This window comes from Anomaloglossus baeobatrachus, chromosome 6 (genome assembly GCF_048569485.1).
Source record: "Anomaloglossus baeobatrachus isolate aAnoBae1 chromosome 6, aAnoBae1.hap1, whole genome shotgun sequence".
Lineage (NCBI taxonomy): Eukaryota > Metazoa > Chordata > Amphibia > Anura > Aromobatidae > Anomaloglossus > Anomaloglossus baeobatrachus.
The window spans coordinates 523,551,421-523,576,748 of record NC_134358.1 but is presented as its reverse complement, the minus strand read 5'-3'; the positions used below and the strand labels follow the sequence as shown (position 1 = coordinate 523,576,748).

The window sequence follows — 25,328 nt, the reverse complement described above, 5'->3', positions numbered from 1 at the left end:
ACCCTTTTGGGTTTGCTCACAGTTGCGTATAACTTGTACGAGTGCAATACGAGAAAAAAGATATTGTACTTGGACAAAGGTTATTCAATAAGGCACTGTAGATCTGCAATTATTTTCTCAGCTGTTTTCGGCCTGAAAAAAAAATTGTAGCATACTGTGAGTGGATGCGTCAATCAGACGAGACTCAACTATTCAAGTTTATGGGTGCGAGAAAAAAATGGATTTCTCTAAGACGAGAATACATTTCAAAACCTGAGTGCTGCCACTGGGGTAGAGCAGAGAGCTTGTCAGCCACTGCTCCAACATGCAGCAGCGTGATAAGGTCAGCATGCTGCTTATTTCATCACACTGCTCCTGGCACCGAAGAGGCAGCGAACATGTCAGCCCCGGTAAGTGCTCCATTAAGGAGCTGAAAATTAAATGTGTGCCAATACACACACATTATGCTTGGATATTATGAATAGGGGCATAATATAGCAAAGGGCAGGGCAATATTATAGAAAGGGGAAATTTGAGGATATATTTTTCAAAGGGGGAATGTATATGGGGTGATGAGATTATGGAGTGGCTCAGTGTGAAAATAGAGACAGTATAGAGGGGGGGGGGCAATGTGGGGGGATATTTTGGAGAGATGCTCTGTGGGGGGAGGAATATTATGGAGAGACAGTGGGGGGGTATTATGGTGAGGACTGTGTGAAGGGAGGAATATTATGGAGGGACATTGTGGGGGGTATTATGGAGAGGGCAGTGTGGTGGGGCATATTATGGAGAGGGGCAATGTGGAAGGAGGAATAATATGGAGAGGCACAGTGTAGGAAGAAATATTATGGAAGGACAGGTTAGGGATATTATGGAGAGGAACACTATAAGGGGGCATATTATGGAGAGGGGCATTGTGGGGCGAGGAAGACTATGGAGAGGGTCAGTGTGGGGGGAGGAATATTATGGAGAGGAACAGTGTGGGGGATATTTGTCACAAAGAGGACTTTAGAAACTTTGCTGTCTGTCATGGCAGCATCAGGATCTCTGATTCTGGCACTCTGCCTGCTACCTTGTCTGATGTCTAAGATCAGCGCAGGCAGACTCGGGTGTTGAGCCACAGACTTGTAGTTCATAGGCAGGCTAGCAAGAGTTAGGGGTGCTTTACACGCTGCGACATCGCTTTGGGGTCACGTAATTTGTGACGCACATCTGGCCGCGTTAGCGATGTCGTTGCGTGTAACACCTATGAGCGATTTTGAATCGTCGCAAAAACGTTCAAAATCACTAATCGGTGACATGCCCCCCTATTCCCAATTATCGTTGCTGCTGCAGGTACGATGTTGTTCGTCGTTCCTGTGGCAGCATACATCGCTGTGTGTGACACCGCAGGAACGAGGAACATGACCGTACCTGCGGCCGCACGCAATGAGGAAGGAAGGAGGTGGGCGGGATGTTACGTCCCACTCATCTCCGCCCCTCCGCTTCTATTGGGCGGCCGCTTAGTGACGTCGCTGTGACGCCGAACGAACCGCCCTCTTAGAAAGGAGGCAGTTCGCCGGTCACAGCGACATTGCTAGGCAGGTAAGTAGTGTGACGGGTCTGCGCGATTTTGTGCACCACGGGCAACGATTTGCCCGTGACGCACAAACGATGGGGGCGGGTACGCATGCTAGCGATCTCGCTAGCGAGATCGCAGCATGTAAAGCGGCCTTAAATCTCTGCTGGGCTGCTTGTTAGTCTCCTTTGATCACATGCTGTGAGAGAGCCACATTCACTCTCCTCATATACATGCTGGCTTGAGACTTTCTTTAATGCCAGCTCTATCTTTTCCATTCTGGTTTGGTGAGGGGTTGTGATCCAGACTTAATGGTGGTTGGAGTACATCATTGCTGTGAGCTGTTGTGCTGATAACCATTGTTGTCCTATTTTTGCTGCCTTACGTCTCTTGCTTTTCTCCTTAGCTTCTTACTGTTTGTTCCTGTGAGCTTGCAGTGTATCTGCATTTTGTTTCCCCCCTGTCTGTCTTATCTGTGTTGCCATCACACTCCTGTCCTTTCCATCCCTGAGGGGGCCACAGTTTAGTTCTGGTCATGAGACGGTATGGGACTCCATCATCTCTCCAATCAGAGAAGATGTCATCTATAAGGTAACTGAATGTTAATATGTATTTGTGGTATTGACTACATCCTAATATTGATATTCCTTTTGGTCCACTGTTTGATGGTGGCTGGTGACAACAACTCGCAGTGTCTCCTTAACATAGTAAGGATATATTACAATTATTTGATGCACTATGCTTAGTGCTGTATACATGTACTGACTGTGGTTCTGATCTTCTACACGTAGTAATTCATGACATACTTCATGACTATGTTAAAACGTAATCTGAAATCTCGAAGTTTTGAGAATTTTATAAGAAGGATTTCCTGAGTTTCTGCTCAGTTTAATTTACCATGTGTTCACGCAGATTTCTTGGGAGCGGAAACTGTCTAACTCCTTCTCAACTACTTAAAACTTGCTTCTGGTGATGTACTAATGTTCTGATGGTGGTTCTGGTGATGTATTCATGTAAGTACAACATTAAATGTTTTTGCTGCTCTTGGGATTGGTTCAGTATGGCAATGTGGCCTTAGGAATTTAAAAAGCCCCTGCTGTAAATGGTCCTGTAAATGAATGTTGATTAATAGCTGCCAGACGAGAAAACAGTTGCACACTCACATAACACTCACATTATACATAGAGATTACCAAACGGATTTCATTCATCCCACTTTTCTGAATGTGAATGGGACCAATTCTTTGTGCGCAAGTTTGAGTGATGTCTAAATCTTTTTTTTTTTTTAAAGTGTTAGGGATGTTTTCCATACAGTGGTCTTACTTGTGGGTGTATCCCTCACACTTTTAAAAAAGTTGGCTTTTTGCCTATTGCTATTGTGTTTACTATGATTTTGAAAATAACATCAAAATGAGTTGTATGGGATTAGAAGACCATAGCTGCTTTGGTTTTTCAATTCTTTAAAGAAAATAAATAGTGCCACTCCTATCTACAGGTTGTGTATGGTATTGCAACTTAGCTCTATTCACTTCAGTGGAGAAGATCTGCAATGTCAGACACAATCCATAGACAAATGTTTTTTATTTTAAAAAAAACGGCAAGTTTTTCTAATTTTGGACAATCCCTTATAAGCATTTTAAGTAATCTATATCTGTAAATGACTGATAAAATGACCGAAAACATTTATTATCAGTGGATGGAGACATTTGCATGTTATATATACTTGTCCTGTATCTGTATAGTTTTAGGTTTTTATTACATGTAGCTGCCAGCCGTTATCTACATGACCATGTCTTTATTACTCCTCCCTTTAAAATGATCTCATAATCATATTAGTCTCTGTGTGCTGTAGCTTCGTTTTTCTTATCTGTATTATACTGTATGTGAACCCTATTTACCAAGTGTGGTCTACATGTTTTGAGCCAGTGCAGCTTCTATGTCAGCTGATAATTTTCAAGAAAAGAAAGATGCTGCCCATCTGGGATGTGACATTTATGGGAAAAATGTATATTACACTTTATATTACGGTCAGTATTATACTTAAAGGGAATCTGTCACCAGGTGTTTCCGTTATGAGTTGCGGCCACCACCAGTTAGCCCTTATATACTGCATTCCGGAATACTGTATATAAGAGCCGGGTCGGTCTATAGAATGTAAAAAACCCTTTATAAAACTCACCTAAGGGGCGTCCGGTCAGATGGGTGTCGCTGCTCTCGGTCTGGCGCCACCTCCATCTTGTGCAATCGCCGTTCTGACGCATCCTGCATCATTCAGACAGAGGTCGCCATTATGCTCCTGCGCATGTGCACTTTGATCTGCCTGGCTGTACGTGCTCCCACATTCACATAGGTAACAGAAGATAGAACGACTAAATAGGTGAAACACAGCAAATGCACTGAACTTATTCCTGTACAGAATAGAAAATACCCTAATCACACAATTAAAAACACCGCCTCAGACCTGGCTCCCTGAAAGGCCATCAAGGGGTTTCTCGTACCTCCTAAATAATCAGAGAGGAGGCTGTGACACAATACTAACAAAGGGTGAGAGAAGCTTGGCGGGAGACATCAGTACTCAAGGTGAGAAGCTAACACATGTACATGACTTATAGAGGGAAAATAAATAGGACCAAGAAACAAGTGGAAAACATAAAATCTCCCAGACACCCAAATCAAGCAAAAAGGAAGAGGTTCCGGGAGAGGAATACCTAACAAATTCTCTGTAAAGAAAAAAAACTGGGGTTTACCTTTAGGTTAAACCTCTAGCTGAGGATCTGGAACTCGAACCACCTATCAGCCTGGAAATATAGCCAGCAAATGTCCTAGGAGAAGGGTTTGTATAAAAAAAAAAAAAAAAATGTGATAGAACAAAAACAAAATGGAAAATGAAAAACACTTAAAGAAAAGCAAACCAATTAAATGAAAGCAAGAACAAAAGAACCATCAGCAGAGACAAAACAGGCTGTAGTTCAACAAAGGGGAAACTAACCATACAGCACAAGGTCACCAGATTGAGTCCTGAAACTGAGCCATTGCGATGCCTGCTGGGTATAGACCATGTGCTAGTCTTCCCTGGAGGGGTGTAACTAAGCCACTTCCTGGTCTTCACTAGGGCTTCCGACGGTGAGGATAGGCTGGGCTGCATGTAGTCACCGGGTAGCACTCCAGGGCAGTTTCTAGGTCTACAAAGGGCACAGGAATAGATGTAGTTATGCAATCCGAGATCGGGGCAGTTAGCATGGGTTCAGGAAGCATAGCAGAGATCAGGAGAGGAGATGTCAGAGTAAATGTGTCACGCTCCCCGGGTCCTCACCCCCGTTCCCCGGCTCACCTGCCACGCTCTCCGCTCCCCAGTCACCGGATTCCGTCCGTCCCAGGGCTCCGGGCCCCCGATCCCGGCGCCCGACAGCTTCCCTGGACCTGGCCGGCTCCCCTGCGTCCTCCTCGCAGCCTCCTTCCCTGGCTTCTGGCACCCGGGCGGCGCGCATGCGCATTAGGGCGCGCGCGCGGTCACTGACCCTTTCTTAAAGGGCCAGCGTCCATTAACAGGAAATGAGGTTGCACAGGTACAGGGTATATAGGGGGTCATTGTCCAAGGGGGCGGGGCCTGATCTTCGTGTTCCCTGAGCTAGGAGTCAGGTCTCTTGGTGTTTATGTGCCTGTACTCACCTATCTGTCTTTGTAGAGCCGTACCTGCCTCGCCATCCAGTCTGCCGTGTCCTGATCCCCGCACGCTGTCCGTCTGCCATCTGACAGTCCGTACCATCCCGGATCCCTGCGGTGACCCGTCATCTTGCTCCAGAGGTTCCGGACCCCGCCTGATATCACCTCGGCCTCCGAACCTGAGCTACGTCACCAAGACCACCTTCTGTGACTCCGTGGTCCCTGGGACTCCTCCGCTGCCTTCACTTGCACGGACTGTTCTACTGCCCATCAGTGCTTCAGCTGCCGGACTCCCTACCACCATCTCAGAGAGTTCGGTCCAGTGGATCCACCTCCTGGGTCTGCCCGACCGCCCGGCCGTGACAGTAAGATCAGGCCATGGATCCCGCTGCAGCACTAATGGCCCTGCAAGAGGAACTCCAACGCCAGCGTGAAGTCCAGACCCGCATGCTGCAATTCATGACCTCCGTGGACACCCGCCTGTACACATTACAAGCATCAATGACGCCTGCGGCACCCAGGTCCCCCGCCAGGCAAGCCATGGCCCCCGCACCAGTGGCAACCTCGTCAGATGCTTCCCGACTCCGTTTGGCGTCACCTCCTCGGTATGCTGGAGATCCCAAGACCTGCAGGGGCTTCATAAACCAATGTTCCCTTCACTTCACGCAGCTGCCACATCTGTTCGCCTCCGACCAAGCCAAGGTCGCCTTTATAATGTCCCACCTAGAGGGCGAGGCGCTGGCGTGGATGAACCCCTTGTGGGAGAAGGAGGACCCCATGACCAAGGATCTTCAACAGTTCCTGCAGGCATTCCGCAGCACCTTTGACGAGCCGGGACGCGCTTCTGCCTCTGCTTCATCACTCCTCCGCCTACGTCAAGGAACACTGACGGTGGGCCAATACGCCATCCGTTTTCGCACTGTGGCTTCAGAACTCGGGTGGAATAATGAGGCCCTAACAGCCGCCTTCTGGGAGGGACTCTCGAGTCGCATCAAGGATGAGTTGGCGGGTCGGGACGTGCCCTCCACCCTAGATGCCCTGATTGCCCTAGCAACTCGTGTGGACATACGTTTTCAGGAGCGCTCCAAAGAGCTATCTCGTGAGAGACGCCCGTTACGGCATTCATCTCCTCCTCAGAAGCCCTCCGTACCTCAGTCATCAACAGCTGGGAGTCCCGTCCACGAGCCCATGCAGATTGACCGAGTGCGTCAGTCTGCACAACGTAGAGCAGAGCGGCTTGCCAAGGGTCTCTGCTTTTACTGCGGTGAGGGCACACACCTCCTCCGTTCCTGTCCGGAAAGGCCGGGAAACTCCAAAGCCTAGGGTTGGTAGGAGAGGCCACCCTAGGTGCTGGGACTCTCTCTGATCCGGTCACATGGACCGTGCAAGTGACAACGGGAGAGACGCGGTTCACGGCTGAGGCCTATCTTGATTCCGGGGCAGCAGGCAATTTCATCCAGCAAGCCACCGTGGACAAATACCAGGTGCCTGTTATCCCACTCAACAAGCCCCTGGTGATTGCCTCTGTGGATGGGAGACCCCTTTCTGACACCATCTCCTGGACCACCAGGCCGGTTGAACTGCGCATCGGTGCTCTTCACACCGAGAACATCGCCTTCTACGTCCTTCCGCACATGTCCCATCAGATCCTGCTGGGCCTTCCATGGTTACGGACTCACGAACCATCAGTCAGCTGGGGCACTGGCGAAATCACCCGCTGGGGTGCTTCGTGTCATGAGAGATGCCTAAAATCCACACAACCCATCCGACGACCTCCGGTTCCTGAGAACCTACCGGGGCTGCCCTCGGCTTATTGGTCCTTTGCTGATGTCTTTGATAAAAAAGAATCCGAGGTACTGCCGCCACATCGCCCCTACGATTGTGCCATCGACCTGCTCCCTGGAACAACGCCACCACGAGGACGGATATATCCTTTATCTCCAGCCGAAACAAGGGCTATGTCGACTTACATCTCAGAGAGCCTGGCTAGGGGATTCATTCGGAGATCCTCCTCTCCTGCTGGAGCAGGTTTCTTCTTTGTCAAGAAAAAAGAGGGCGATTTACGTCCCTGCATCGACTACCGGGGTCTGAATCAGATCACTGTTAAGAACAAGTACCCTCTGCCGCTCATCCCCGAATTGTTTGACCGGCTTAGAGGAGCTCGTCTGTTCACCAAGCTGGATCTTCGGGGTGCTTACAATCTGGTGCGCATCCGCTCTGGTGACGAATGGAAGACCGCGTTTAATACGCGCGATGGACATTATGAGTACTGCGTGATGCCCTTCGGCCTGTGTAACGCTCCTGCCGTCTTCCAAGAACTGGTGAACGACGTGTTCCGAGACCTCCTCTACACCTGTGTGGTAGTATATCTAGATGACATCCTTGTCTTCTCTCCGGACCTCCCAACCCACAGAGAGCACGTACAGCTGGTTCTACGACGACTAAGAGAGAACCGTCTGTACGCAAAGTATGAGAAGTGTGTCTTTGAGCAGTCTTCTCTCCCCTTTCTGGGGTACATCATCTCTGAGACTGGACTGCAGATGGATCCCAAGAAGGTCTCCGCCATTCTCAACTGGCCTCCCCCTTCTGGACTGAAGGCAATCCAACGCTTCCTGGGATTCGCCAACTACTACCGCCAATTCGTCCCTCACTTCTCTGCTCTGACTGCTCCACTTTCCGCTTTGACTAAGAAAGAGGCAAATCCAAAGGACTGGTCGCCTGCGGCCGACGCCGCGTTTGGCTCTTTGAAGCGGGCTTTTGCTTCCTCGCCTGTACTTCACCGTCCGGAGTTGAACCGCCAGTTCACCTTGGAGGTGGATGCCTCCTCCTCAGGAGCCGGAGCAGTGCTCATGCAGAAGTCCTCCTCCGGGAAGATGGTGACTTGCGGATTCTTCTCCAAGGGCTTCTCAGCGCCTGAACGCAACTATACCATCGGGGACCGAGAGCTCTTGGCAGTCAAACTGGCACTGGAGGAATGGCGCTACCTCCTGGAAGGTGCAGTGTATCCCGTGATCATCTACACGGACCACAAGAACCTAGAATACCTGCGGTCCGCTCAGCGACTGAACCCACGGCAAGCCAGGTGGTCCTTATTCTTTGCCAGGTTCGACTTTCAGCTTCACTTCCGACCCGCGGACAAGAATGTACGCGCTGATGCCTTGTCCAGGTCTTTCATGCCCATGGAGCAGGAGGAAGAGACTACCCAACCCATCATCTGTCCTAGCAACATCATTCCGGTGGCCCCTGTCACCCTAGCCCAGATACCGCCCGGGAAGACCTATGTCTCCGATACCGACAGGCAAAAAGTGTTACACTGGGGTCATGCCTCAAAAACAGCCGGGCATGCTGGTCAGAAGAGAACATGGGGTGCGATTGTACGCCATTACTGGTGGCCATCCCTTCGCACGGACGTCGCTGCTTTTGTCTCTGCCTGCTCCTCCTGTGCCAGGAACAAGACGCCCAAACACTTGCCCCATGGCCGTCTTCTGCCTTTACCGATACCCTCAGTCCCGTGGCAACACATAGCAATGGACTTTATTACGGACTTGCCATTATCCTCCGGGCACACAGTCATATGGGTCGTGGTTGATCGATTCTCCAAAATGGCCCACTTCGTTCCTATGGCCGGACTGCCCTCTGCTCAGGAACTCGCGGAAGCCTATATACATCACATCTTCCGCTTGCATGGCTTTCCATCCCACATAGTGTCCGACAGAGGAACTCAGTTCACCTCCCGCTTCTGGAGGGCTCTATGCAAACATCTGGGAGTGACCCTGGACTTTTCTTCTTCTTACCATCCTCAGTCTAACGGCCAAGTGGAGAGGGTCAATCAAATCGTGACCTCATACCTACGTCACTATGTCAACGCCCATCACGACGACTGGTCCTCGCTTCTGCCTTGGGCTGAATTCTCCCATAACCACCACGTCAGTGAGTCATCCTCCGAATCTCCCTTCCATGTTGTTTACGGACTCCAGCCCGCCGTCCCATTGCCTATATCCCCTTCATCGGATGTCCCGGCTGCTGATACTGCAGTTCGTGACTTTGCTACCATTTGGGACTCTGTCAAAGCGTCCCTTGGGCGCGCTTCCCAGCGGATGAAGAAACACGCTGACAAGAGACGTCTGGATCCTCCGTGTTTCTCTCCTGGTGACCTGGTCTGGCTTGCTTCCCAGTACATCCGATTGAAGATACCTTCCTACAAGCTGGGTCCTCGCTACATCGGGCCGTTTAAGGTCCTCAGCAAGATCAATGAGGTATCCTACAAGCTACAGCTCCCGGCCACGATGAGGATACCCAACTCCTTCCACGTCTCTCTGCTCAAGCCGGTTGTCCTTGGTCCCTTCTCCGCTGCTGCCAGTCCGGCCCCTCCTCCTATTGCCGATGATGACATCTATGCGGTAAGGGATATCGTGGCCATGAAGACCGTACGAGGTCGACAGTTCTTCCTGGTGGACTGGGAAGGGTATGGTCCTGAGGATAGGTCTTGGGAGCCCAGGGAGAACGTGGGCACTCCTCTTATCCGTGCCTTCATGTCCCGGTTGCGGGGAGGGGGGCGTGGGGGGGGGGGTACTGTCACGCTCCCCGGGTCCTCACCCCCGTTCCCCGGCTCACCTGCCACGCTCTCCGCTCCCCAGTCACCGGATTCCGTCCGTCCCAGGGCTCCGGGCCCCCGATCCCGGCGCCCGACAGCTTCCCTGGACCTGGCCGGCTCCCCTGCGTCCTCCTCGCAGCCTCCTTCCCTGGCTTCTGGCACCCGGGCGGCGCGCATGCGCATTAGGGCGCGCGCGCGGTCACTGACCCTTTCTTAAAGGGCCAGCGTCCATTAACAGGAAATGAGGTTGCACAGGTACAGGGTATATAGGGGGTCATTGTCCAAGGGGGCGGGGCCTGATCTTCGTGTTCCCTGAGCTAGGAGTCAGGTCTCTTGGTGTTTATGTGCCTGTACTCACCTATCTGTCTTTGTAGAGCCGTACCTGCCTCGCCATCCAGTCTGCCGTGTCCTGATCCCCGCACGCTGTCCGTCTGCCATCTGACAGTCCGTACCATCCCGGATCCCTGCGGTGACCCGTCATCTTGCTCCAGAGGTTCCGGACCCCGCCTGATATCACCTCGGCCTCCGAACCTGAGCTACGTCACCAAGACCACCTTCTGTGACTCCGTGGTCCCTGGGACTCCTCCGCTGCCTTCACTTGCACGGACTGTTCTACTGCCCATCAGTGCTTCAGCTGCCGGACTCCCTACCACCATCTCAGAGAGTTCGGTCCAGTGGATCCACCTCCTGGGTCTGCCCGACCGCCCGGCCGTGACAAAATGGAAGGCAAATCTCATCGATATCAGGAGGAGCAGAGCAGAACACAGCAAGACAGAGAACAAGGCAAAGTCAGACTAAAACTTTAATCAGGCAAGGTGTGAAGGAAGGAGCTGTCTAACATGACACCTGCTGGCAGTGGACAAAAAAATCCAGCAGAGTCTGGTCACTCCTATAGCCAGGTGGAGAGTCTCCAGACAGAAGAATGCAGCAGAACTGTGAGTGCTGCAGAGCAGCTCAGCAAGAACTCTTGCCACTAGGGGGAACAGAGTGGTGAATGAACTGAGTAGGATGGCGATGAGAAGGTGTGAGACACCCACTAACAGCCATGACAATATAGAGCACATACTTATTGACAATATGTATGTTTGTGCGCTATCCATACATATATTTGTGTATGTAGGTATCCTGTGTATACATATGAGTGTATGTATGTTCTCAGTGTGTCTACTATGTATATATACAAATGTGTGTAACATACAATGTTTGTGTCACATACTGTGTGTGCATGTAGCATCCAAATATATAAATACTGGCAGCACAGATGAGAGTTCATAGATGTAAACCTGTTGGCAATCGCCAATGAATGAGCATTCATTAGGTGATTACCGTAGATTGTTTATGCCGGATGTCATCGCCACTGACACTCAAAGATAAATGGCAAAATATTATATTTTATATTCATACAGATGTGATCCTAAATGTAGTCAACTACACTTTTCTATACTATTAAGGTGAAGGTAAAAGGTCATTTATTGGCCATAGCAAAAATCAAAAAGTATTAGAGCTGGGCAAATTGCTTAGATCTAAATTGAATTCACCTCGAATTTCACCAAAAAATCAATTTCTTCAGAACTCAATCTTTTTGCAATTCAATTGTAAAGAACTGGGAAGAGGTTAGAAAATGAACACTGATCCAACCGTCACCTGTCTTATTCGATCTGATCACTGTTATGAGCTTCACTGAGCCATCTTGGTGTCTTTGAGGACCTGCCACCTTTAGAATCGCCTTTATTACTGGGATGTTATCCACGTTATATGACGCCATGTTATTTGTAACTCTACATTATAATATGGTGGCTAAAGGGGGCTTTACACGCTACGACATCGCTAATGCAGAGTCGTTGGGGTCACGGATTTTGTGATGCACATCCGGCCGCATTAGCGATGCCGTTGCATGTGACACCGATGAGCGATTTTGCATCGTTGCAAAAACGTGCAAAATCGCTCATCGGTGACATGGGGGTCCATTCTCAAAAATCGTTACTGCAGCAGTAACGAGGTTGTTCCTTGTTCCTGCGGCAGCACACATCGGTACGTGTGACGCCGCAGGAACGAGGAAGCTCTCCTTACCTGCCTCCCGGCCGCTATGTGGAAGGAAGGAGGTGGGCGGGAAGTTACGTCCCGCTCAGCTCCGCCCCTCCGCTGCTATTGGGCGGCCGCTCAGTGACGTCGCTGTGACGCCGCACGGACCGCCCCCTTAGAAAGGAGGCGGTTCGCCGGTCACAGAGACGTCGCCGGGCAGGTAAGTACGTGTGACGGGTCTGGGCGATGTTGTGCGGCACGGGCAGCGATTTGCCCGTGTCGCACAACAGATGGGGGCGGGTACCCACGCTAGCGTTATCGGGACCAATATCGCAGCGTGTAAAGCCCGCTTTAGTCACTGCAGGAAATGGCTGGTGGCAGAAGACGCTGGAGATGGATACCCAAGACAGAGGAGTTTCCTCCTTTCAGTCCCTTTACAAGACCCTTGGACCATGTCACCACACTTTGTATGCTAATGATACAGTTTCATAGTGGTTCTTAAGACCTAATAGTAATAAGGATAGAGCGAACCATAAGTTGTCCCCCTCTCTCTAAGTCCCTGTTGTCAACCTTCGCTAAATGTATGCCAAATGGACACTTTTGGTAAATGTCAGGCTAATTATGGTTTATCAACAGATTTACAGTTACATTATGTATGGCAATCTACTAAAGTGTCCCAGTAGCCGTTTTTAAACACGACAATGTTAGGTGCTCTAAATGTCCTACCATGTCCACCATCATCTCTGGATGTTCCTCATCGAGCGCATCTGGGATATCATTGGTTGGCAATTGCAAATGGAGTGTCACGGTGTGGACTAGGGAAAAGTCTGGCGTGAGGAAAAACACACAACAGGGATAACACCACGACAAACAAGGTGAGCACCGGGAGAACATTAACAACAGAGGACTCTAGGACTAGTGAGAGGGAAGATGGACACCTCCTCCACTTACCTGCCATTGTAACCTCACTCCTAGCCACTCACTATACAGGTTCCTCGCCTGTTGCCGAGCAGGAACCTGAAGCCCTGAAAACACCCTACACTCATCTCAGGCTAAGGAGTGGGCAGGTGATGGAAACTAGCACCACCGTTGCACTAGAACAACACACATGGAAAGCAAGACAGACAGGGGAAAACACTACAACAGACAGCTGCAGTCAGCACCAAGAATACAACCACCACAGCAACTTTAACCGTCCGTCACATACAATATCGGTTCTAACGAGTTCACATACAATGTGACTGTCAGGCGCAGGCTAGAAAAATACCTATAATATCTAATGTTTGCAATTTCAGTGCTCTAAAAGTGATCAGTGACCTTCATAGGGATGTAATAAAAGAGACTACACATAATCAGGTGCAATAAAAACCCATTTACTTAACATAAAACTAATAACTCTGAAATACAAACATTTCAAAACTCCCGCCAAATAGTTCCCAGTTCGACTCTGTCAAAAAACTCTACAAAGAAAATTTACGGAAACAAACTTAATTTTAAGGTACATTAAGTACTATTAAACACATATTCAATCAGAATTAGATCCTGAAGTTTCGCCAGAAAAATTACACTTGCAGAGCATGTGATGAATAAAAACATAAAATACCAACCATATTGAGTGTGACGTGTTCACATACAATGAGCCTGAGAGATTAGTGCAGTTATATCTGTCCTCCTGAAGCTCTGCAATCCAACTGTGGTATGAGGTTTCACAGAGCTGCTAGAGACAGGAGACTGCCTGGAGGGAGGGGATTTCCTCACAATATGGTGAGGAAGGAGAAATTAAAGTAAAAGAGATGTGCCTGTCAGGCCTATTGTATGTGACCGAGGGTTAACAGAGGGTTTCAACAGCTCCTTCAAACTCCAGGACCAGCATCCAAATGGCAAAAAGAATAAGGGACTGGGAGTGGTCCCAAACCAAAAACATCTGAGCTGGTAATTAGCCTGCTGGACAGCAAGGAATACTGACATTAACCCTACGACCGCCAAAGGAAAGGAAAACATGATATTGAGAGTCAAGAATGGAAATGACTCTCAAGTCCTGAATCTGCCACTAGTCTCATAATACAGAGAGACAGCTATGATAGGGAGCTGCCAAGTGCGGATCTTGATGAATTGTTCAAGTACATGGAGTACAGCAGAACATTCCTTAGATGACCAATAATAACTTTACTGATAGCAGACATGGCTTTAATTGTGGGGCTTTCCGCACATGGCGCTCATACTCAATACTGAATATATCGAGATACAGTATTTTGGAAATGTTTCCATCATATACAGATCATAAACATGTTCCTGTGATTTTCATAATTACACAGATTGTCCTTCTTGGTTTTGCAATTTCAATGATCAGACATGTATAAAGGAACTACTATCATTCTCCCATATCAGTGATTGTGTGGTCAGCTTTACATTCCTCTCCACTTCTTTATCCTGAGAAGTAATCTTTCTCCATCCTTCCATTATCCTTCAATTATCCAGCATCATGGAAAGAATAATACACCACGGGAGGAAGCTCTGTTCCTTTATCTGTGAATAGTTCCTGTATAATAGGGGTTTATTTATAAGAAATAGTTCACTGACCTTTTCGGCTCAATAAATAATATTACAAGGACATTAGTTATCTGTCTGCATTTTTCAGCTGTTTGGTTTATTATTCTTCATTCTATGTGTAGCTGATAAAAATGACAACTGGAACTGGATTCAGACCAGTACCCACTTTGCTTTGCTTTCCTTACTGTCCTGTCTTGTCTTTTTGGGGGATTCTATAAAAGTACTGTATCCCTAATCATGATTTGCATTTTCTTAAATTCACTTTTCTTTCTTTGTCTCATATTCGCTGACATTTTTTGTGCCCAATTGATCAAATTAGCTAATACCGGCGCACAATGGCAAAAATGGGAATTTTTCCTTCAATTTATCCTTTTTGCGACTTTTTAAGCAAAGAGACTCAACTTTTTCAAAAGTTGAGATTTTTTAATTAAGTTCAGAAAATCACCCCAAAGGGGATTGAAATAGAGCTGTGCCAAATTTTGATACATCAGTTGAAAACTTCTAGAATTGCTAGACTCCGTTGACAAAGTGGAAAAATAAAAAAAATCAGGTGAGCACAAATAGAATAACGAATTAGCTTAAAGACAAAAAAAAGTACAAACACAAAACACAAGACTAGACAAAAAATAGGTGCATATGCAATGATGCATACATGTGGTCATACGACCATTCGCTTACAAAGAGTGACTTGAAACTTTGCTCTCAAACATAGACAACATGTTTAAAACAGTTTATTTTTGTGAAGACAAACAGCAAAACCACCAGCAATCTAATATTCATGGCATTTTCTAACAACGGGTTTCAAGAGGGTACTACAATGGAGAGTGGTCCCTCCTATTTCTGGTGTCAGGAGATCACAGCGCAGGGCTTCATACACACTTGCTCAGTTTAATACTACTGGATGTGCAGATTCTACTTTTTCCAGCGCTGCTAGGGTTAAGTAGATCCTGTGGTCTCCGGAACTCTGAATGAACGCAATAGTCAGCTGTTCACTATCGCTAATTACCTCTGCTATTAAGACTTCTACCCCAGCCCATGTAAATTGCTTGTGATAATTTATGTTTTACCTGCCTCTAGAGTTAACCTGTGAGCTGAGGACCAAGAAGCCATTCAGAAAACATTTGCTGTGTGAAAGTTGTGCTGTTTTTCCCTTCCTTAGTCCTTTTGGAGTTTTCCCCTCTGGTCCGTTCCTCATTATTACCTTTTGTTTGGAGTGCTTTGTATGATTGCTGTTTATTTTACCCCTGTCTGTCTATTCCTCTCTGTGTCTTTACTCTAGAGTGAGACTAGCGTTCTCGCTTTCTGCACACTATACAGGGCTGAGTCCAGGGTAAGACAGGGATAGGCACATGATTGGCGACAGGAGTGAAAGATTCTATATAGGGACATTAGGGAGTGCAGGGATCAGCCTCAGGTGAGTTTAGGAGGTGACCCTGCTCCCCTTTCCCTAGCACCAGGGCCCACCGTTGTATTGTGTAGCCTGTGTGTTTTTGCTTGCCAGGGGTTCGTGTGTGCCTGGCCACAAACAATCAGTTTTAGGTTATGTTTAGGTGAACAATCCTTTGTCCCATATGTTGTCCATGTGCACAATGCATTGAGGACAAGTGCACAAAGTACAATACTGTCTGGTCCAAAATTGGCAACTTTTGTCTGAACATAGCCTTAAAGGGAACCAATCACCAGGAATTTGGTATATAACCTAAAGCCTGTGCTATACTGGCACTATCAGGCTGATTCTATACATACCTGTAGTGGTAAGCTCGGATGTTTAGGTTTCGAAACTTAAGGTACTGTCACACTAACGAAAGCTCCAGCGATCCCACCAGCAACGTGACCTGGCAGGGATCGCTGGAACGTCGCTACACGGGTTGCTGGTGAGCTGTCAAACAGGCAGATCTCACCAGCAACCAGTGACCAGCCCCCAGCCAGCAGCGACGTGTGGAAGTGATGCTGCGCTTGGTAACTAAGGTAAATATCGGGTAACCAACCCGATATTTACCTTGGTTACCAGCGCACATCGCTTAGCGCTGACTCCCTGCACTCCTAGCCAGAGTACACATCGAGTTAATTACCCGATGTGTAGTCTGGCTATGTGTGCAGGGAGCAGGGAGCCGGCACTGGCAGTGTGAGAGCGGCGGACGCTGGTAACGAAGGTAAATATCGGGTAACCAAGGAAAGGGCTTCTTGGTTACCCGATAGTTACATTGGTTACCAGCGTCCGCAGAAGCCGGCTCCCTGCTCACTGCACATTCAGTTGTTGCTCTCTCGCTGTCACACACAGTGATGTGTGCTTCACAGCGGGAGAGCAACAGCTAAAAAATGGTCCAGGACATTCAGCAACAACCAGCGACCTTACAGCAGGGGCCAGGTTGTTTCTGGATGTCACACACAGCAACATCGCTAGCAACATCGCTGTTATGTCACAAAAGTCGTGCCTCAGCAGCGATGTTGCTAGCGATGTTGCTTAGTGTGACGTGGCCTTTAAGAAAGTAAAGTTTATAAAATCAACAGCGTCTTGAGTGACAGCAGCTCAGAATCAGATATCTGGTGGGTATTCATAGTTATCCACTCCCCCTGTTAGCATAAGTATTATACAAACAATTTACTTTTTACCTTGTAGGACCAGTGTGAGGTCATACCCATGTGACAAGAAGGGGCGGGGCCTCAGCCAACAGAAAAATGTTGCTTCGTGGTATCAGTTTTGTTGGTTGAGGCCCTGCGTCTTCTGGTCACATGGGTATGACCTCAGCACAGGTCCTACAAGTAAAAAGTGAATCGTTTGTATAATACTAATGCTAATTCTAACAGGGGGAGGGGATAACTATCAATACCCCCCAGATATTATCTGATCCTCAGCTGCTGTCAGTCAAGAAGCTGCTGATTTTATAAACTTTACTTTTTTGGGTTTTAAAATCTAAACATCCGAGCTGACCACTACAGGTATGTATAGAATCAGCCTGATAGTGCCAGTATAGCACTGGCTTTAGGTTATATACGAAAATCCTGGTGATTGGTGTGCTTTAAAGAACTAGAAACCATTTCAATGCCCGTATTGCTCTGATTTCTAGGAGATGGTGAGTCTGGTTGCTGCCCCTTTATATAGACATGAGCTTTGTAAGTCCTGCTTCTTGGGGAACACATTGCTCAGCTATTTTCTGTAGACAGCAAGCATCTTGTGTGACACTAAAGGGTGCTTTACACCCTGCGACATCGCTAGATGTCGCAAGCGATAGCCCCCGCCCCCATCGTTCGTGCGATATGTGGTGATCGCAGCCGTAACGAACAAGATCGCTACGGCAGGGTCACACACACATACCTGTTCAGTGACGTCGCTGTTGCTGCCGAACAATCCCTCCTTCAAGGGGGCGGTGCGTTCGGCGTCACAGCGACGTCACAGTGGCGTCAGAAAACAGCCACCCAATAGAAGAGGAGGGGAGGAGATGAGCGGCCGGAACATGCCGCCCACCTCCTTCCTTCCTCCTTTCCGGTGGACGCAGGTAGGATGTGACTTGCCCACCCCAGGGATTTGGGACACCCGGTGCCGGGCCAGACTAGTCCGGGAGGTAGTCAGTGGTGGCGGGGCCCGACTCCGTGACCCTGGCGGGTTCAACTAATATGGCTTCAGTGGGGGTGGTGATTATTAAAGTTTGTATTCATGACGCCACCTGTGGTTTGCGGCTATTAAGCCGCCGCTGCTGTATGGGGCCTCCGGGGCTGGTGGAATGGCAGCTGGGATGGTCCTGCTCCCCACAGGTGGAGCGGTGCCCCGGGGCAACCGTTGGTGCCTATTAAAGTCTATGAGGGTGTTGTAGATGGTTCAGTGCAGGTGAAATAATGGAGGCAACACCAGGTGGTGCAGTTTCAAGGTTTTACTCACTGGTTCATGAATGTCGCAAACTGGTCGCCCACTGGTGCGCTGGGATCCCCTTGTCAGGGACCCCTGCCGATCCCGGGTAATTTGGGGAGTAAAAGCCAGTGCACCCTTCTGTTGTGTCCCTTCCCTCGGCTGTCTTAAAAGCCTTGACTTTTCCGGATAAACCTGTCTTGGCCTTCACTATAGGCTCTGGACAAGAAGGCTTGCCTGGATGGAACTGGGCCCTATTCCCAGGGGTTCTACAGTGGGATGTGGCCCGGGGCGCTTGCAACCACCCTGGGCCTCGGTGTTCACTTTTGGAAAATGACTTCTCTTCCTCCAGTTTCTAGGGACCGTCCCCTGTATGCAGCCTGATCCCTCCACCCGATGACTTAGTGGAAAAGGCCACAAGCTTGAAAGCCTTGCAGTGGCCCTGGAATCCTTTCTGTAGTTCACTACTGTGGTGTCACCTGAGCCTAGCTGGGCCCCAGGGTCTCCACCAGGAAACTTCACTTTCTCTTGCTGTTCTGAGGTTTCAACCTCTCTCTCTGTTTCACTCCTCACTCTTCTCCTCTCTCAGACTATCTGACTACACTTGACCTTCCTGTCTCTGCTCTACTCTTGCTGTTGGCTCCACCCACTTTCCCAGTTGCTAGGCCCCACCCTATGGGAGAAGAGATGGGTCTTAAGGCCCTCCAGCATGCAGCATGGGGGGTAGCTGCCACTATCCGCGGTCCCAAAATATGCCTAACAATGGGTGTAGTGTGAATTTGCCTGTGGACCGGCGTTTACCCCTTTCCTTACCCAGGATGGGACATCACACCTCTGGCTGAGGTGCAATGTCTCTGTGGCGACGGAAGCCTCAGGGGCACCACAGATGATGTTCGTCGTTCCTGAGGTGTCACACACAGCGATGTGTGATGCCGCAGGAATGATGAACAACCAGCGGCATGCACCACCAACGATATGAAAAGAAACGACGTGTCAACAATCAACGGTTTTTGACGTTTTTGCGATTGTTGATCGTCGCTCCTTTTAGTTACACACGATATCGCTAACGGCGCCGGATGTGCGTCACGAACACCGTGACCCTGACGATATATCGTTAGCAATATCGTTGTGTGTAAAGTACCCTATAGTCTGGTTGATGACCTTTCTATCAGTTTCAAATGATTCTTTATCACTTTTAAAAACTGCCTAGCATTTGATCATTACGATATTTAACACTCGAGTATCTATTTGTTTAATCTCTCATTCCACCAAATTTGTAGATTTTTGCATGAAATGTGATCCCTAACCTGTGTTTGTCAGAAGTTTTCCGTTTTCCTTTTCCACCACAGCCTGTCTGTCTACAATTGTGGATAAAAAAAAGTCCAACTCTCATGTCGAGTGAATATATATATATCCAGCCACGTGCCTTGACTTACTGAGAGGCAGCATGGACAGCTGTTGGCTTTCTTGATACAAACATTTTATTCCCTCTATTATTTCTTTGCTTCACATGTAATAAATACAGGAAATACGAGCCATACATCAAGCCATACATAGAGCACCTTGTGAATGCCAGATTGGAAGCATTTGCTCATATCTCAGAGCTATGATCTATGCTACAGAATTTTATACTTGCTGGCAAAGTAGGCAGAATGCCGAGCTCTTTTTATGTGGAAAATTAAAGTTTCCTTTTACTATGTACAGTTAAAGTCAACTCAATAAAAGGAACATAATTTACAATACAAAGTCTTCTTTTTTTTCAAGAAACATTTGTATAATTTATAGAACAGTGGCTGTAATGATACAGGAATGCAACACAAACAGGTGGTGTCACGCTAGGTACGGGGAAGCACCAAGCGAACGGCGAAAGGGGAGGTAAACCCTGTGTCTAGGGAAAGGGAAGATGGTGACCCCCAGACCAAACCTACTACTGATCCCTGGGGTCCTCACCACCCTAGATAGGTTCTACACCTATGCGCCAAGCCAGATACCTGACCCTAGCTATCCCTAGTGCTGGGCCCTAAATAGGGAACGGATGAGATAAGCTCTTTGTCAACCCCACTAAACACTAAAAAAGACAACAAGGAGGACACACAGGGAGAAAAAGTGCATGAACTACTTATCCACAGATGACTCAGGTAGAAGTTCAGCAACATTACAGCAACAATACAACAGAGGAGTACAAGCCACCTGCTTGCAACCAGAGCTTGAATGAACTGAATGATATCACCTGCACCAGTCCAGGGAAAATGAGAGTATTTAATCCCAAGAGGAAATACAGATGATTAGCAGCTAAAGGGAAGACAGGCTCCACTGGGTCTTAATGGGAAAAGGATGAAAACCCAGCAGAGGTACTACCAGTACACTGAATACTGAACAATAGAAAGTCATGAAGCATTTTGTGCAGCCTGTGACACTGTGATCTTCTATTGCCGGACACTACAGTACTCTCTGTCATATCCATGACATGTGGTGCTGGAGCAGCAGGCAGTCAACTTGGAACAATGGTGGTGGATGTGGAGACCTGGAACAGCAGCAATGGAAGTAGATGAGTGGCAATCCACGACGAAGCAGAATAGACACTAACGTTATGTGGAACCAGTGCAGCAGAGCTGAATTTTCAATGATGGTGCAGTGCACCAGGGCTGGCACAGCGATGACTGAGGAAGGAGTACTGGAATTAAGGAATAACAGAGCTGAATAGCGGAGACTGATGTAGCAGTGCTAAAACCATGGAACATTAGCGGTGAACAGCGGTGACTTACAGTATGTAACAGTGTTGGAACCATGAAATAACAAAACTGACCAGCAGAGACTGATGTAGCAGTGCTAAAACCTCGGAATATTAGAGCTGAACAGAGGTGACATATGTAACAGTGTTGGAACCACAGAATAACAGAACTAAACAGCAGAGGCTGATGTAGCAGAGCTGGAACCTCTGTGTAGCAAAGCTGAACAGTGGAGGCTGATGTAGCAGGGCTGGAACTTTCAAGTAGCAGAGCTGAACAGTGGAGATTGATGTAGCAATATTATCTAACATATAAGGGAAAAAAAACATAACCCCCACACTCTGACATCCTTGCGACTCCTACAAGCTTCTTTGGATGGACCACCTTTGGAGCCTTCTGATGAACCAGTATCGCTAATAAGGAGACTCATCGAGATTGAGATGGATTGGTAGCTATTCGAGGTCCCCATATCCTATTAGGAGTGATATCCCTGGCTTTATGTCTCAGTCAGAGGTGTTTTATTATCTGTCAAGAACTTTGTGCATTTATTTTCAATTAATCATAAATTGACACTTTTTGTGGATTGGCAGCGTTAAGGGATGGTCATCCATTGTCCATATGTCATGGATGTTGTTCTGGCTTCCTGACATCTTCGAAGGTTTGCATGTTTCCACAAGGGTTAGATTTCAATAGGGTCCCCTAACATGAGATGATGTTTGGGGCTCCTATATTAAGAGTTTATCTAGGGTGCCACCAACCCTCCATGATCAGGTAGGGTTATATATAGGCAATATCTTATAAGGAGAGCAAATAGTAATATTGTTTCTTACCTCCTCCTGTATTTACTATTACCTCCTCCTTACATTACCTAGTGATCTCATTTTGGTTAGTGGTCGATGTCTATTGTGACCACTTTTTGCAGTGATTAGTATTTTGCATTGAGAATATTTCTGTGTCTTTTCTTTTTACTGTTAATTATTATGAGTAAAATATATTTTTTTTCTTATACGTTATATTGTTTTACATTTCCTGCAGATTTACTGTTCTTTGTCAGTTTATTTCGTCCTGGAACATGGAATAGCAACATTGAACAGTGGAAAGATGGTTCCCAACATGATGTAGTGGCATGAAGTCAAGTACTCGAAAACTGTTGGATGGCTCAGGAGTGTGACATCACAGGTACGCATAAAGCAGAAGGACCTAGACAATGGCAAAAGGAACCACAAGAGTTGAGTAGTGATGAGCAAATGCAATTTATTTGGGTTATTTGTACCAAATAACTATGTCACAGAGTGTGAGGGGATAACAGGGAACCAGTGCTTCTAGACCAGCCCTCAGGCTAGGGGGCCTTTGCTGTCTCTAATCCCAGAGATACCACTAATAGTGAAGATGTCTGGGCTGCCTTTCTTGCCCTGCTCCTGGCCAACCCTGATCAAATAAGACCTATCCATCACCCTAGGGGAGGACCAGGATAGGAGTGGTTTAAACCATAGATAAAGACAAAGTGGTAAACCAAAAACTCTATCACACAGCTAGCACACACAGCGATATAACACAATACGTGATAAGGAGGAAATAAAGAGCAGGGGGGAAATAACCAGATGACGATAGGATTTCCACAACAATCGAAGCAGCACGCAATAAATCACCAGCAATAGGAACCCAACAGAACACGGACCGGTTTAGCAAAAGCTATAGTTGGCATGGGAAGACAGGCTCCACCATCTTAAAAAGGCGGGGAGTAACTGTGATAGGTCTCCCAAAACATGTGACAGCAGATGTTACCAGCAGGCTACCAGAAATTAACTCCTGTTAGCCCGATCACTAATGAGCACACAACTGGTCGAAGCCCGAGCCTGTCTATGTACCTCAGAAGCACCAGAGGAAGCATAGTGTGCAGATTCTGCAGTGTGGAATCAAGATACAATGGAAAGAGTTAAAGGCCGCTCTGTCGCATAACAAATTAGTTCAAGGGTACAAGTTGGTGATTTATTTTCTATGCGTTTCGGAGAGTTCCCGCTTCTTGTTCAGGAAACAAAATCACATATTCTGCAGTATGAACAGTGTCAGATGCTGCCACGATACTCAGTGAGTTTAGAGCCAAACACTGTGTGTCCACCTAGTACTATTCCAGTATTCGACACAAATAATGAACCTAAAGCAAGTTTATGAGGAACCTGAGTCTTTTTCTTGAAGATTTCCCAGAAAAATGCTCGGTTTCGCCATTGACTTGCATTAGGTTTGTTATTTGTGATGAATACCAGAATAGTACTAGGTATTTAGTACGAATATCCTCAACCCAAATATTTAGTATTCACTCATCACTATAGGTGAGTGAAGGTGAACTCTAAATATTTTTTAATATATCTGATCAATATTCAATAGTTTTAGCACATAAATTATCTCAAAACAAATCATGAAATTAAATGTATTTGGTTAAGAAAACTAAATGGGCAATACTCATTATTATTGTTATTTTCATTCTTCTCCTTTTTCCAGACACAATCAACGTCAATGCAAGTTATATCTGGTTGGAGATGAACCCATGGCTTCTGTTATTTGCAAATCACCTACAAACCCACGTGTATATTCCACTTTTCATTATAGAGCATGTATCTAATCGTGTCTGGGTCTGTCCTAGTAGAGTAATCAGGCTACAGTCTCTCCCCACATTATAGATATTGTACATGCTAAGACTGATTTTATTGGTCACAGAGTGAGCTATTCGCTCTTATTTGTATCGTTATTCATATAAAGTAAGCCAGTCACATGAAGCATGTCAGTCCATGTGTGGGGGACAGGGTGAGCTGTATAAAATTTGATTAAACAGAGTATTATTTGGTGACTAAAGCCTGCTTTACACGTTGCAATTTCGCATACGATATCGTATGCGATTTGCAAGGCCCTCATCGTATGTGTGGCACGTTCAATTTGTTGAACGTGCCGCACATACGAGTAACCCCCGTCACATGTACTTACCCGTCCATACGACCTCGATGTGGGCGGCGAACGTCCACTTCCTGGAGTGGGAGGGACGTTCGGCGTCACAGCGATGTCACACGGCAGCCGGCAAATAGAAGCGGAGGGGCGGAGATGAGCGGGACGTAATCATCCCGCCCACCTCCATCCTTCCGCATTGTGGGCCGGGAGCCGCAGGACGCTGGTAAGATCTGTTCATCGTTCCCGGGGTGTCACACTGCGATGTGTGCTACCCCAGTTACGATGAACAATCTAACGTGCAATTCTAGAGACAGGTACGATGTGTATGCGATAAACGTTTTAACGTTCAATCGCAATCGCACGTACCTGTCACTCCCTGCAATGTACTTACAATGCCGGATGTGCGTCACTTATGACGTGAGCCCGCCGACACCTTGTAAGATACATTGCAGCGTGTAAAGCCGGCTTAACAGTGACATGTTGATGTTGTCATATATAATAGCTACCTGGCTCTTTGCACACACTTGCTCCTAGTCTTCACAGTTGCCGGTTACGTCTCCTGGTCATCTCTGGACAAGCACTCCTTTTCACACTTAAACATCAACTTTCATTTTTCTCTGGTGCGGCTACTCCTCGCCCCCCGTTAGTTGGCACAGTAATCCTCTAGATTGCTCAATGCTAAAGGTATTACTCTCTCAGGCAAATGCAGGCTCGGACTGGCCCACAGGTGGACAGGTAACTCTCCTGGTGGGCCCCTCTGAAGGAGTAAACCATTTACCCCGCAGCATGAACAGTAGTTGGCCCAATGTATTTGATTCACTATGCTCAGCATCTCATCATTCATCCAACAAACTACCTACTTTATTGTATATTAGGAAAGGCAAATTTGTAAAAGATGTATTGTTTGACTGTAGCTGATCCCCAGTGTCAATGTTACCAGTAGAGATGAGCAAACCTGATTTTCGGTGTTCGTTTTCTGAACCAAACACCGACTTTGAAAAAATCAGAGTTCGAATGCTTTACGTATGGTGACCACTCGCATGAGCAGCGCTGTGCTCAGGTACACTCGGTGCTCAGTCCAGTGCAAGCTGCTTGCAGTGTTTGAATGGCTCACACTGGGGCTAACAACGGCGTTATCAGATGTAGTGTGCAACCAAAAAATAAAAAAGGAAAACCCCGCCCACCCTCCCCCAGAAGTATTCTGCTTATGGCTGGCTGTATGTGGGCGAAGACTCGACCTGCCAATCAGTCACTTCCATTGGGGTCTGGGTCAAGTTCGAACTAGTGGAAAGTCGGTTCCACAGCAGCTGTCGAGCCAAACCTCCATGGGTTCACTCATTTCTAGTTACCAGTGAGCCCTTGCTACATCAGTCTAACATTGGGCCTGTGTACTGGTCTTCTCCACCTTGAACAAGATGCACCAGGCTAGAACATTGACCCATAACTCAGT

The 25,328-nt window shown here is 47.5% G+C and overlaps 1 long non-coding RNA gene across 1 annotated transcript; it reads left to right on the top strand.

Annotated features, from left to right (window-relative positions):
- Positions 1–356: 356 nt before the first annotated feature.
- Positions 357–24,018, top strand: LOC142244539 (uncharacterized). The gene is made up of 3 exons (XR_012724583.1): positions 357–389; positions 21,974–22,117; positions 23,438–24,018. It is a non-coding gene; the product is annotated as an uncharacterized LOC142244539 (long non-coding RNA).
- The last annotated feature ends 1,310 nt before the right edge of the window (positions 24,019–25,328 follow it).